This window comes from Patella vulgata, chromosome 7 (genome assembly GCF_932274485.2).
Source record: "Patella vulgata chromosome 7, xgPatVulg1.2, whole genome shotgun sequence".
Taxonomy (NCBI): domain Eukaryota; kingdom Metazoa; phylum Mollusca; class Gastropoda; family Patellidae; genus Patella; species Patella vulgata.
In genome coordinates, this window is record NC_065885.2 from 22792216 (window position 1) to 22806816 (window position 14601).

The 14601-nt window shown below is 33.8% G+C and overlaps 1 protein-coding gene across 2 annotated transcripts in view; it reads left to right on the plus strand.

The window, feature by feature from the left end:
- Positions 1 to 14601, plus strand: part of LOC126828228 (5-aminolevulinate synthase, erythroid-specific, mitochondrial) — a 75961-nt gene that overhangs the window by 42867 nt on the left and 18493 nt on the right. Inside the window, exon 1 of one of the 2 annotated variants that reach the window (XM_050557884.2) lies at positions 113 to 155. The exons of the other annotated variant lie outside the window; for it this stretch is intronic. The gene's annotated coding sequence lies outside the window, so the exon portion shown is untranslated. Of the gene's footprint in view, positions 1 to 112; positions 156 to 14601 lie in introns of those variants that run through there. 2 annotated transcript variants of the gene reach the window in all.

Sequence of the window (14601 nt, forward strand, 5' to 3'; positions counted from 1 at the left end):
CTTTATTTTTTATTACTATCCTACGATTGGTTGAATAGGGCATGATTGACAGTAGATTCAAGTATATTAAAATGTGAACATGTATTGTGATCATTATTGGTAGCTGCTGCTGTTGATGTGTGAAGCTTTACAGTGGGTCATAATTTTCGTTTGAGGTAGGTCTGTAATTTATTGTATGATAACAATAATACTGTAAAATAGTTTGAAAATAAAATGTCAAAACTTGGGAATTTAAGGTAAACCAATTGTCAGGTCTGTTAATGGGTGGGTGCTGTTTATTCAGAGCTGTACAAATAAAGTTGGGATATTTCAGATATTTGTTCGAATAAAATAGCTCGATTCATAGATGCATTGGGACATTTTCAGGATTTTAACAATATTTGGTAGCAATATTATTACTTACATTGAAAAACTAGGATCACTCAAAACATTTTCAGCCACAGAGGTTTCAGCTCCAGAGGTTAAGGCCAGAAATCTTAAATAGGTGCCAACTGATGCTAATAGGCATTGTTGAATGGTTAGCCTTAGGCTTAAAACCCTTGTGCATTCACTCATTTTAAACCCTTCTGGTAGACAGTGCATAAGAAAACATGAATAGAATTAATTAACATTATACAAGAAGACATTGTAGAAAGCAAATTTAGTTTCTAGATCTAATGAATATGTCAAAAATATTATTGTCGTCGCCTTTGTCCGTCCGCTCGGATATCCACAATTTGTTTGTGGAGACTCTACAGGTCGCAATTTTTATCCGATTTTGACGACACATTATGTAAGATTTAGATAAAGAGTTGGCTGTCCTTGTTATAGTAGTTCAAAAATAAATAATGCAAAATGAATTATTTATCAAAAAAATTGTATTTGGTGCAGTATTTAATTATTTATCAAAAATTTACAATTAATGATTATTACATTACTATGGATGTTAGAAAAATGAAGATTTTTTATCCTAACCTATTATAATGATAATTTTCACTCTTGACTGATTTACATAGTTTTGATCTGTTAAAAACCAGTAGCTCTTTCATGATACTTAAAATAAGATTTGTTATCACAAGAACATATACATATACATTGTATACCCGGTATTCATTTTATAAAAAATTAAACAAAAAGTTATATCCTGTTAAAACTATATATATTTACTGATTCATATTTGTTTTACTTTGATCTTTTTTTTTTCTCCTGTCATATATTATTTGATCTTTTTTTTGTCCTGTCATGCATTTTTATGTCAAGCGTTCCTTATCATTTCTGCAGTTTTCATGTATACTATTATGTAATTTTATATTTTTTGTTAAAATGTGTGTATATATACTTAAGTTGACAGTAATAATGAAATATCCTAAATGTATTTGTATTAAATAACATGGACCATGAGTCAGAGTATATATATATATGTGTGTTATATTCATATATGATACCTAATGTATAGAAAACGGATATGCAAAAAAGGTAGATTGAATGTTGGGGAATGTATTTAACATCCTGCATTAAGCCCACCTCCCCCAAATTCCTAATTGTAAACAAGAAGAAAAAATAACCACCACAAATATGTACTGTAGCTTTAAGCTGATTAATAATAACAAGGTTATCTGCATTCCACAGAGGATATGGTATGATTTAATTAAAGCTTCAATATAAGAACTGTTCTATCATCGCATAGGTCATTAAAATGTTTATTTCTTTAGTTTTTTTGTGTTTCGTTTGATTTGTAAGTACAGCAGACAGCTAATGATAGATATTATTTGATCGAAAACCTAAATGAAGTTTTATGCTCAATATCTAGAACTGTTTCAATCTCATTAGTCCAGACTATTTAGTTTACATTGAGGAAAGTCAAACATGAAGTGGATTCTCAGGAAGAATGTATTACAATGTTAAAAAATGAGATGTAATAAAATAATGCACAGTTCTTAATTTTGAATGAGTTGTTAAGTAAATGAATGTGTTGTAAAGTAAATGAATGAGTGGTGAAGTAAATGAATGAGTATGATTGAGTGGTGAAGTAAATGAATGTGTATAATTAAGAGCCTCACATTAACTTCATTTTATAAAATGTCAATTAACATTAGGTAATGATATTAGCATTTTATTTCCACTTCATAATGAATATGCAAAGTTTACAATGAGATACTGATTGTAGTGCCCTTGACTAGATCTTTGGTTGTTGGGTGGCCGAATGGTCTATCAGATGTACTTTAGATCATAAGGTCTATCATTGAATGAAGTGACACAGTTTCGATTCCAAGCTTGTACATGACAATAAATTAGTATATACACAAGAGATCTGAATAAAAATATGTATAGTTGAAATTGTTTCTTGATAATTTTTGGCACATCATATTTTTCATTATTGACAATTAGCAAAAAATGTTGAATTTATGAAGCAATGTATTTTGTCAAAAACTTAGAATTTTATTCAATACTTTGTCTGGTTGCATTAAAGATAACCATGAGTTTTCTTGTTTTCATGTGATGCAACATCAAAATAAATAGAGAACAACATCACCTGTCAATTCACAGGTTGTTAGTTGTAATCATCAAAGTTTGCTGTAAATATTTAAATCAAAACCCATTTAATCACATAGTTGTTCGGATGGTACAAAATTGAGGTCCTGTGTACACATCGGTGTGCATGTCAGGGAATAATTTCTCTTATAGCAAACTATTGGACGTAAGACCGTTTTCAGTAGCCCAGGTGGAGCAGAACAGTGGGACGTTCGACCCCATTTCTTTTCATTTAATTACACAACTCGTTGACGAACAATTAAATTTTTCCTTGGTCACATGTAACATAAGTTATTGCACGCTCAGTGAACAAGGATAAGGATGATTTATAGTTGACAGATTTTTAATATTCTTCCTTAAAGGGGCATTATGGGACATTAGATAAAGAGTTGACAGTTCTGGCTATAATAGTTAACCAGCGGCTGCCAGGCAGGATACGCCCACATTTTCGAGAGATGGATAGAGAACAAGCTAAAAGAAAGTAATTTTTCCTACAATCAAGGGCCATAATTCAGGAAATTACAATTCGATATGAGCAAATATCGACAGGAACCGAGATCTTTGGGTTATAAACTTACATTTCAAGTTTCAACAAAATCGGATAAAAATTGTGACCTCTATAGGGTCCACAACCTTGATATACCATATTTTTACGCTATTTGAGAACGAGGGGCGGCCATGCGTACTTCATATGACACTTGTCACTTGCAATTATTCATCCAAGCATGTAGCATGAGATAGCCTCACTCATAGGTAGCGACTGATTGACAAACAGTATTTATTATAAACCTTGGCACTCTATACACAAAGTCTCAAAAGGTAACAGAATAGTTTGATGTCATGTAATAATATTAAAATAGACAAGCCAGTAAAATCGTTTACATTAGACTACACAAAATAAATGTCTTGTTTCTCGGGCAACTGACAGCTGAAACTGTAGGGGGGGAGGGGGGTTTCTTTTTTTTTTTTACCCCATTGCTGGCTAGAGGATGGTGCAAAATAAAATTTGGCTATTGTTGAAAATTGTTGGGGCGGGAGGGCGGCCTTGTATTTTTTTATTTTTTTTTAATGAGAAAGTCATTACTTGTCTACGGTTTTGCTTTCAGTTATATATTGTACATACTTAGAACATAAACCCAAAAATCAAGTCTACTCAAACACTGAACACTGACTGAAAGGAAAATAATTTTCCATATTTAATTCACGTAATGTAGCTTACTAATGGTAATGGTGACAAACATAATTGAAATTGGTTTAAAATAAAATTCTGTACGACTATTATAAATAGCCGTCCATAATAACGACAATATTTTAAAGAGTAAGCCTCTGTCAGCATGTGTATCAAAAATAATCATCACGGTAAACGACACTTAGAACTAAATCTGGTATCGCTGGTTTATAATTATTGACCTAATTCAGACCAATGCATGTCACGTGTCATCGGGATTCGGGAAATGACTGTTTCTCAGGATATTCGGTGTGTTTCTCATGATGTTCGGTGTTCTATCTGGGGTTTATATCGAATGACTATCTCATGCTACATGCTTGGATGAATAATTGCAAGTGACAAGTGTCATATGAAGTACGTATGTAGTCTTCAGTGACCGAAGACAATGTGGTAGCTACCATTCCTGGTTTTTGAAGGTCAGATATGATATAAAAATGAAAATCCGTTAGTAATTTTTGGAACCGATTCCCCTCATTATTAAAATATAGTGATTTAGTGAAGTGGAACATTTTTTTTCTAATGTTTTATTGTTTAAATGGGGACACCGTGGGATTAAAGTCATGAACACTTAACCTCAAAATATAATATTAAATATAAAAGAATAAAATTAGTCAAGTTATTTCTTTAAAAAAAATACATTCACTGCAAGTGGAAATGAATAATAGCACCATTTAAATCTGGATAAAACATGAAAACAGCGCAACCATTTTATGTAACCAATTGGTTACGCAATGGTCATCTGGCGTAACCAAATAAAATGGTTACGCAGAGCATAAACCCGCAACCATTTTTCTGGTTACGCCAAAATTTGAAATTTCGTGGCCTGTGACCACTATTATTTTTGGTGCATGACCGACCCCACTAGGACAGAGCCACACCCAATTTTTGTGTGTGTCTTTGTGTCGCCTACAGGCCGCAATTCTTTACAGATCCATTTGAAACTTTGCGTACATATTCCTTATACCCTAAGGATAATCCCTTTTGTTTTTGGTGAATGTCTGACCCCCAGGGGCTGAGCCACCCCGAATCTTTCTTTGTGTGTCTCTGTGTTGTCTACAGGCCATAATTTTTAATGGACCATCTTGGAACTTGATTAAAGTATTCCTTATAGCCTAAGCACGGCAACTATTGATAGGGACAGAGCCACACCCAATTTTTGTGTTTATCATATAGTGGCCGCAGTTCTGAATGGATCATCTTCAATCTTGGCATATGTATTCCTTATAGCCTAAGTGCGACAACTATTAATTTTGGTGTATGTCCCAACCCCTTATTCCTTATACCCCGAGGACGGCAATCATCCACCCGCATGGGGCCTTGCCACACCCACGTTTTGTTAATATTTTGTTGGTAAATAATCTACAGGTTGCAATTATTAACTTATCGTAAGGTGGCAACTATTTATTTTGGCAACCATTTAAGGGGTGTCGTACCACATCCACCATTTTGTTAATTTTTTGTCTGTAAGTACTCTGCAGGTTTCAATCATTAACAGATTTTGTTCAAATTCAGCATATCAATAATTTCAATAACAGAGTTGTACCTATTTATATTGTTCCATATCCAACCCCCAGGGGTAGAGCCATGCCCAATTTTTGTGTTTGTCGTCTGCAGACTGCAATTCTGAATGGATCATCTTGGAACTTTGCATATTTATTCCTTATACCGTAAGAATAGCAACTATTCATTTTGGTGCATGTCCCGACCCCCAGGGGCTTTGTCAAAGCAGGAATGTGGACGTATATTGTAGCTTTAGCAACTATTTACTTGGGTGCATGCTCGTTCTCTGTCCATCTCTTGCAAAATGTGGACATATTTGGCATGGCAACCGCTAGTTCATAGATAGTTCTCAGCTTCTCACTATGGCATTTATATGATAATAGAGTACAAAAAATAATTTATCATTCAGTATGCTGTAAATATTTGGTTTTATTTTTCAAGAACAAACTGCTTTTGTGTTTCCATTCTGTACTAATACCATATTCCATGCAACAAAAAGAACAAACAAAAGAACGAATGTACAATGTCATTTACTAATGACTACGAAGATGATATTTGATTTTAGCAACATACAAACGTATTTAACATATTAAAGAGGCATTATTCAGCAGATAAATCTGCCTATTGCAGGTCTTACTTTAGACTTTAAATTTCTATAAGTTATTAATTAGACATTTATTAACATAACAAGACCATAATCCATGGGGGGTTGGATGGCTGAATGGTTAGCGTGCGTGCGCTGTATCATAAAGTCTGTCATTGAGTCGACTGGCGTGGTTTCGAATCCCCGGTTGTACGTGGCAAGGAGTAGGGTCGCCTGTCCAACCTCGTGGGTTTTCTCCGGGTCCTCTGGTTTCCTCCCACTGCTAAAGACCCTACGCGCAAGCGAATTATGTAAATAAAATTTAATCATGTTAGTCCCGAAATGACCTAGTTTGTGTCGAGTAGACGTTAAACTCCATTTCTCTCTCTCCATAATCCATTCTCGATGCCATCAGATGATTTCGATTTGAAAGGACAATATTAGTGTCAGTCATTATCACATATGTGATAGAACTGGTTAAACACACTCCAAATATAATTTAAACACAGAGATCAATGCTAAGATAGATGTGTAACAAAGATTTCAAGAAACGGAAGTGATGCAAAAAATTGAAAAAAAGAGTTATCCTTCTATATAACTGACTGAAGTAACAAGAGGTAACAGATACAGGGGTGAATTTTTGCTTGCTGATAATTTTTCCGAAGACCAAAAGTTGTTATATGAGACTGTGAGAGGATATCTGACAATTCAGAAAAATAATTAAATGTCTATACTTAATAAAAACATGGTTGCACAGGCTTTTTCTAAAATTTTTTCATTTCTCTTACATAATGTATATTTAATATAAATGTATACATCTAAAAATAAAAATAAAGTTTTTCACAGATTTTTCTCAAAATTCATAAAAATAACTTCCTTATAAATTACTGACTCAGTTATCAATAACAGCTTGGTGGAATTCCCTTTATATTACCATTCTTTGGAAATTTTTAAGGAATTCCCAGTAATGCTTATATGAAAGTACAAGCCAATATCTATCAATAAAAATATTTTCAGAGAATCCAGTAGACTACAGTATTGTCAATCAACCAAACAATTTATCACATCTTTATCTTTATTGAAATGCACAATTCCTAGTACTGGGTATTCTTTGTATTCTTTACTTTTGTTACATGTTTGAGGACTGTTGTGTTCACGTCACTGTTCTCTTGACTATAATGTTGAAATCTTTACATTGAAGAACAAATAATTTCACACATTTTCAATTTCTCTGAAGTATCGGGATGGATTTTAACCAAATTTGGTACGTGTGAAGAAATTTTCTCATAGACAGAGAATATGTTAATATATAGACAGCTTGTGTAATCCAACTCAAACCAAAAGCACAGTAGTATTATTTAATTGTAATTAGACTTCACTGTCTTTGTTTCTTATAAGCTCTCCATGTCATGTGAAAAGTTGTTTAACAAATCCCAAGGGTGATTCTATAATTGTAAAAACTATTGACCAGAATAGGTAACTAACTTGATAATGGAAGATTCGGGGGAAGAGGGGAAATAACCTCAACAGGTTGATTGAAGAACAACAGCTCTACATGTAGTAATACTATATTATTCAATTTGGATGCATTATTCACAATAATACACAATCTGATATGTATATCACCTTGTCCAAGGAGAAAGTAGTTATGTATTACAAGTGATAACAATATAAATATCAATAGCTTTGTGTACCCCCTCTACTCACCTCTGTGTGTGTGTGAAATAGCTTTATTTAATGTCCACCTTGTAGCACCATGAGCCTTCTGTTTGACGTGGAGAGCGGACCACACAAACCAGTCGCCACATCCTACATACGACCCATGCATCTTTTCTTACTACATATTTTTTAGACTTGTCTGATACGATTAAAAACGCATAGACAATGAATGTTAGGGGGGTGGGGTTTAGGCCCAACGGGAATCAACATAGGCCCTGACCCGAAATTAATTAGGCCCACGCCATTTTAAATAGGCCCTATTGTTTGGAGATCTGATCTTATTTTTTAAACATAGGCCTACAATGTACGTTAAATCCTTGTAAGTTTTCGGTTATGTCTTGCTTAATATATTGTATCCACGTGACGTCATTTATGGGCATATAAAGTTACATTACGTTTTTAATGTTAGCAACTACCTTGACTCTAACTTTAAAAACTAAATAGGCCCTCCAGCAAATGCCGCCTCAGGCCTTGGTGGAGCTTAATCCGCCACTGAAGGTAAATGAATATCATGCACAATAAAGCGTGATTATGGCCCTGAACTTGTATAATTAACAAAATGATTGGTTACTTTAAATCAAATGATGCAATTAGAATAATACCACTCACGTGTAATTCTGGTGGTAAATAATTGACATATGTTTTCGATAAAGAGCTCTTTTTTATATGTCAACTGTCAATTACAGACTAAGTTGATTTAGTGCACACTATATATGTGAATATGTTTGAAATTACTAACTTGCCAAAGATATTAATTAATGAAATATAAAGGCATCTTATTTCTCTATTCCTTGTCTATAAATTTAAAAACAATGTCGCAACGACGATAGTGCTACAATTCTTCCCCCTTTAAGAATATATATAAAATATAGATATTCTAACTAATTATTCACGCATCAGGCAAATATAAATGATTACTATACTATAAAACCAAGCTATGAAAGAAAAAATCAAAAGTCAAAAGTTGCATGCAAAAGTTCTCCAAAAAGTTCATCACTGTAAAATCCTATGAAAATTCACTAAGCCTAAACACAGAAAACACAAATTGTCTTTTTTAAATCTTCAAGTGTCCTAATTTCAAAACACTATAACACATCACGTAATATTTATAAAGTTCAGGTTTCACTTTAAATTCTGTCTCAGGAAATGTCAATTTGGTAAACTGGTAAACCATTTCTTCTTGGATTTGTATTGGTCTGTTTCAGCTACCATAGTGTCAAGTTGAAACCTTCTTTCTTTTTCTTCTAAGTATGATTGGGTTGTACAATTTTATCCGTCAATCAAACATGTCATTGCCATCAGACCAAGAACTAACTATTCCTAAATCTTTATTTTTAAAACTTTATTTTCATATTAATCTAACATTATTATTTCGAAAAATTATTTGTAAATCTTACTCTTAATTAAAATTAACTTTATTTAAGTATTAATAAACTTTGATGTGTCCCTTTAATTATAAAACTTCAAACTAACTTTGACCTCTTGACCTAACTCGATCAGTAATGGACAATTTTAGAATTACGTTTATGTTTTATAATTTCCGTTTCTGTTTTAGAATTCCTACATTGTTATTTTATATTTCACCGTCAGTAATGTGACCTTTTTGACCTAATCATTATAATCCACCATTTTGTATGTTAGTCAAAAACCAATACACGAAACAAGCCCATGGTTACTTATTCCACATTAGTATTACCTAACACGTTATTTAGAATAGAACTGTCAATCAAATATGATCAGTATACGAATGACACTCCATTCCATCCTACAGTTGATGCAAAACCCCATTTCATTTAATTTATAACCATGTCCCAAGTGAATGAGTGCACTTTCATCCACAGGAACATTAGTCTATACACATAGAGTTTACTTTATCCTATATATTAACCCATAACGTGACTTTTAAACACGTCAAATTTAACAGTGTTAGAACCTATCATTTATAATAATCTGACCTAATCTCCACTTTTCTAAAAAAGTGTCATATTCTTAACTTAACCTCCTATTAAACTCGTATTGATGACTTTGTGATAATCTCACAATTTAACGAGCCTTTAATCAAAAGTTAAATTACAACAACTCTAAGGCCTGGACTAAGGGCCCTAAAATTATATAGCTAATTAACCATACATACGAACGACACAAAAAAACACAAATTAACGAATCACAGTAAAAACCACGGGAAACTAGAGTTAATCACTCACAACGACGATAGTGCTACAACCTCCAGCAAAGTGATATCTTATATAGTCAGAAACTAGTAACAAAGAAATTTGAAAGTTAAAGTAGCTAAGTCTCTAACTCAATATCATCCAAAATCTTCAACATTGAAAACACGAATTATTTGTCAAATTAAATCAACATTCATGTTGTGATCTTACCGGAAAAAGATGGGCTTTTGATATCCACTATTTAAGACAAAATAAACATTTTACCATTGGTACACGAATCGTGTACCATAATGTGCTTCAGCCCCAGTTGTATCAAGAGACTCAAGGGACGAGGCTAGACACATTGAGCCAAATCAAACGGCGGATGTAGACTGGAATAACCAGACGCTAGAAATTTGCACTCGCTTGAGACTGCTGGCTTATTTCGCCGAACATAACTGATTTGAAATTGGAGTAAAAACGGAAACCATTGAATGTAAATCAGTTTATATAAATTCATATTACAGAGTTATATGCGTTGCGACCCACTTTTGTCAATTTCTAGGTCCCAAATATTAGCGATTTAGCTCCTTTAAACATACATTATGCAAGAGCTAAATCTGACTATTGCAAGTCTTTATTTAGGCTTCAGATGTCATAGAAATTATAAATTAGAGTTTTATTTACACAACAAACACAAAATCAACTCTGTAGACCCACGGATGGCTTGGATTTAAACAGGATTTCATTGATTGATAAAATTTTTAAATGGCGTCGTAAGTGGAGATTAACCGTTATGTTGACGTCATACTCCTGGAAATTTTAGATCAAGGCTAAATGATAGAGTGTACAAAGCGAGGCCGCTGTTGAGCGAGGCCGCATGTCAGACAATTTGATTGAAAGTTCGATATATACGGCCTTGATATTATGTTTAGTTGTGGTTAAAATGAGAGTTCGGATGTCGGTATTAAACGCTCTTTTGTCACCCCAGTTGAATTGCAGCCCCATTGGATCACTGTTTCCTATAGTATTTGTCTGCTTCGGGGGTTACGTAGGCCTACCAGTTACAGTATAAGAGTACGCACCGGCTAACAACAAGTCTGCTATAATTATGCCTCATTGATTTGGTCCATTCCTTTCAAACTTTCGCTTTTTAGCTATATATTAAAAGTCTTATTTTTAATTTGTAGTAAATGTGATACGAATTGAATTGCAACCAAGTCTCAAACCGAATAGGCTAACGGTACCACAGCCATTGAAACGATACTTGATAATCGAGATATTGTAGGTGGAGTTAACGCCTGTCAATCAAACGATTGGACATTCTCAGAGAAGATGAAGAGAGAGTTGACCCCTATTTCTAATCAAAAATTACAATTGTGATAACTTTGTTCAGAATAAAGTAATTTGACTGAAATTTTCAATATATTCTTCTTTCATCATCTATTTTTGAACTGTTATAACAAAACTGGCCAACTCTCTATTAAAATCTCCCATAATGTATCTTTAAGAGTGTCTGTACAGAGACTTGTGGAGCAACTGTGTTAATTTGATCAATTACTGTCATCTTTTCATAGACTGCGTAGGCGGTGCAGAAATCAAATTTCATTAGAATTTTTTCGTATCGATGGGACACCTCAAATGAGTTCCTTATTCACATGCCGATTTCTTTAGAAACATCTTGCAACACAAGCAACAGAGGCATGTCATCAGTACTACAAGATCATCAAAGGCATAATTTTGATGAGATCTGGATGGTAAATCCCACTATTGCGTAAAAGGAACTGCTCTTATATATTGTGGTGTGGTTAAGTGAGAACTTAAAAACCGAATGAAAATAAGACAATTAGTGATAGGTATTAATGATAAATGCAAGGACTGTTTAAAGTCTAAGAAGCAACTTAATGAATGATCTGTACATACACCTACCGAGCCCTTTATTTTTATTAAATATACCGTATCACAAGGTACACTGAGTTATCCAGCTTGGTTTCGATTCCCAGTCGGTATGCGACCATGAGTTGGGTCGCCCCTCCCAACCTTGTGGGTTTTTTCCTGTTCCTCCTCCCACTGCTAAAAATCTGTATGAGTAAACAAATTATTAAAATACAATTTGTGTTGAGTGGATGTTAAATCCTGTTTCTTTCTATCTTTATACACTTGAGGCCCCGACTGCGTGTGGGGTGAGATTTGTGGGTAAAAACCCCTGGATCTGGACGGTAAATCCCCGCTATACTATTTGATCATTTGATCAATTCTTAATGGATTGTCTTGAAACTTTGTATACTTTAACTTACTCCTTATACCCTAAGGATGATCTCTATTGGGTTTTTTTGCATGCCCAAACCACAGAGGCAGAGCCACGCCCATTTTTGGTATTTGTTTGTTGGTCATCTGCCGGACACATTTCTTAACGAATCATCTTGAAACTTTGAATACTTATTCCTTATACCTTGTTTTTGGTGCATGCCCAACCCCCAGGAAAAGAGCCACACCCATTTTCTCTTTGTGTTTCTGTGTGTCGCCTACATGATGCAATTCTTAATGGATCATCTTGAAAACTTTTCATACTTATTCCTTATACACAAAGGACAGTCACCTCAAAGTTTGTATTTGTCTTTGTGTCGGCTATAGGTCACAATTCTTTACAGATCCTTTTGAAACTGTGCATACCTATTCCTTAAAAATGGATAATCAAGACTTTGTTTTTATCGTAACAATGACAATTGAAACTACACTGTTCTCGGAACATCCATAACTCCACTCCGAATGAAGTAATTTGACTGAAATTTTCAACTTATTCCCTTTTCAATATCAACTTTTTAAATATTATAGCGAGAACGATTAGCTCTTTATCTAAATCTTACATAATGCATCTTTAAATTAGTGCTGCAGACCATGAACCTTATGATACTATAAGGTCCATGTGAAAACTAAATGAAATGAAATGAAATGAAATGGGGTTTAACGTCCTACTGTTCTGCTCCTAAACTGGGATAATGAAGCCAGGCATACGCCATACAGTGTGCTATGAGGGAAATTTTGCCCGGGCAGCAGCGCTACGGCCTACTCTTATATCGAATTCAAACTGCCAAGGGATTATTTACGTGCACGCCAATGTGTAAATGGGACTTCGGTTTTTCGTCCCATCTGAATGACTAGACAGCTTTCCTTGTCAGGCCCTCCGTCCTGCATCACTGACAAGGGGAAACCACGCTGGAAAATCTGGATGAACTTTCTTGGCCAATGCAGGGATCGAACACCCGACATCCAGGCTAGCAAGTCAGTTTCTTACCCACTTAGCCATGTGATCCCCCCCCCCCCCCAAAAAAAAAAAAAATGGTCATGATGTAGTTAAAATTTATCAATGTAAATATTTTGTTTGTTTTTAAGACTAGAGTAATTTGAATAGTGTTATGGTGTTAAACTATGTATTTAACTTTTATTCTGGCATGGTGACCGTTTAGTATTCACAAACGGTCCTGAAAGATTCAAATGAGAAATACAAAAAAAATCAGTCAAGGACTAGTTCTGTCGAAAATGGCCCTTTGTGTATAATCAATAAATATGTCAAACAGTGATAGCAACACAAATATGGCCGATTGACCATTCAAAATGGTTTTATTATGTGTATCTATGAGATCACAGAAATTTAAGGTGTGCATTTGACAAAAACAAGCAAATACAAACTGGAAAATCATTGATTGAGGAATTACAATTCACATTTGTATTTGGAGGATGACAAAAGGATTATAAAGTCAGCTTCAAATAAAGACTATGAAGATCCTAGAATTGAAAATGTCAAGTTTTATATAAGATTAAGATGGTTCGTAAAGTATGTATTTCAAGGTTTATATAACTGTCCCACAAAACTGACCTTATCCTCGTGTATAAACAATACATAACTCAAATTGGAGGGGGCATAATATAGAACTCTTTTATTTTACTGTAATTTCTTATATTCCCATACGAAAAGTCTGACTTAAAAAAAAAAAGCTTTTAAAGATTTATCCAAAAAACTGAATATTTTGTGAAGGGGAGGAAGGGTTGCATCTAGATTTGATTTCAACAAACTTTTATAGATTGTTTCAAGGACACATGTGGTTACCATCTGTGAATTTGTTGTATAAATTGACCTCTTACATAATGTGCAATAATACACATAACCTACAGCGCAAATATAGGGTGGGTAACTATATATATACGGTTAGATAAATCTAAACTGGAGACAACTGTTGTGTTTATAATTCCAAATTGTGAGGTTGTACTTGACAGATAGGTTGAGAACGGAAAGAGTGGTTAATGTGTATTGTTGATATACTTTTTTATGATGCACTTTCCTTTAAATGTATGTTTGTTGTCTGGGTTGATTTTTTTGGCACACTTCAACAGAGTGTTCAGAAGAAGAATTAACTCTTATATAATTGTTAACTTTTGGGTGGATTAACATAAAGATGTTACTTTATATAATGTGTCATTTTGTTTAAAGAAAGTAAGGTGTTAAGTTAAAATCAATATTTGATATATCTATGTTAACACTGTTAACATAGATATCATATCAATTTCTAATATTGATTTTATTAAACCTAAGATATTTTGACATAATATCCCTGCTTTAAGAAAAAAAATTTAGTTGTCATTTAGAAACATTTCTTTCAGTTAATCACCAGCTGCTGTTATTGTATCTGACTGCTGCTCTTCCAAAATGACAACTGAATATTTTCAACTTTAAGTAAAATCAGATTGAATGAATCGATTTCCTGTCATATTACATGGGTTATTGCTATTATTTGAATAGGGCAAGTTTATTCGCTGAATTGTTTACAATATTTTCTTGGCCATCTGGTAGATTCTTTTTTTATTCCGAAGTTGGATATGCAATGTCGTTATGGTGTCATAATGTCGTAGGA